We start from the raw sequence: 1,494 nt of genomic DNA, 5'->3' as shown, positions 1-1,494 counted from the left end.
CAGTTGTTGATGTGTTTATTTGGGAATGGATATATTTTTATTTTTAATTATGTGTATCCCTGGATATGTGCACAGAAAATTGAAGACTTAAGTCTCTACTGTTCTAATCACTTAATTAAAATGCTGAATAAAGGCCGTCTTTATTTAACTGCACAGCAATACAGTAATGACCCAAGTAGTGGCGATGCACTCAGGAGGCCAAGGCTCGAAGCCCTCTGAGTTCGAGGCCAGCCTGGTCTACAGAGTGAGTTCCAGGACAGCCAGGGCTACACAGAGAAACACTCTCTCAATAAACTAAACAAACCAAAAAGGACCAAGGAGCTTCTTTCTTAATCTTTTATGCAAATCTTGTAGGGGAGAAAATTGTTTTTTTCTGGCCTTGCTAACAGAACATTGTTAAGGCTGTGAATTCAGGTGAGCCTGGAGTTGCCCTGGAAGTCCAAAGTGTAGTCAGACTGATTACAGGGTTTTCTTGGGTCAGTCAATTCTGAGTAGGTTGAATATGAAGTAAAAGTAGAGTGGTTCCTAGTTACAAATGACCTCAAAGTACATTAACTTGGTTACAGATAAGGTGAACATTAGATTTGTGAAGGGCAACTTTAAACATAAACAGAACTTCTCAAGCCATTCCTATTCTTGTGTTACTGACTCTAAGAATGATTTCAAACAGTTTTTATTTTAAATTAGGTTCTATTTCTAACTTATAAAGTAATTGTGCCTAATTAGTGCATTCAATTACTGTCTCATTAGAGGACAAACTATCTGGATTCCCCTCCACATACACTAGCGTGAGACTGAGTTAACTTTTCTAGGCTTCGTCTTTGTGGAGACTTACTGTTTTTGGTTTTTATTTTTTCTTTCTTTTTTCTTTTTTTTTCGGAGCTGGGGACCGAACCCAGGGCCTTGAGCTTGCTAGGCAAGTGCTCTACCACTGAGCTAAATCCCCAACCCTGAGACTTACTGTTTTTGACTGGCTTGAGCTTACTACATAGATGGTCAGTGAATTTCACCAGATAAGGAAACTTGGTGACAGTCTGTTTCCAGAGGTTGGGAGATGGGGCAAGTAGCTGTAGGTCTTAAAGGTGGCATCAAAGGTGGCCTTGGCAAAGCTGCCCATGGTGGCAAGTGCAGCCCTGTCTGATGGGTAGCAGTCATCAATACTGACAAGTCAGCAGCAGCAGCAGCTTCTTGGGCACAGGATCAGAAAAAATGCCATTGGTTCTGGGGGCAAGGATAAGATGCAGCGACACAGTGTGGGGCTTACCAACAGTTTCCTTAGTAGCTGTTCTGCATAGGGATACTAATAGTTTGGTCGAGATGATTGCCCCTCGATGGCAGTGCCTGCCTCCTTGAAGCACCTAACACCAAGACCAATAAGTGAAAATACATATTTTATAGCTAATAAAATACAGTTTACAGATTGTAGTATAAAATATGAATTTTTTTCTATGAGATTTTTCGGTTTTGTTGGAAAAACACGAGGAAATAGGTACC

Source organism: Rattus norvegicus, chromosome 15, assembly GCF_021556685.1.
Source record: "Rattus norvegicus strain SHRSP/BbbUtx chromosome 15, alternate assembly SHRSP_T2T, whole genome shotgun sequence".
NCBI classification, from domain to species: Eukaryota; Metazoa; Chordata; class Mammalia; order Rodentia; family Muridae; genus Rattus; species Rattus norvegicus.
The sequence above is the reverse complement of the archived record's forward strand: the minus strand, read 5'-3'. Positions refer to the sequence as shown.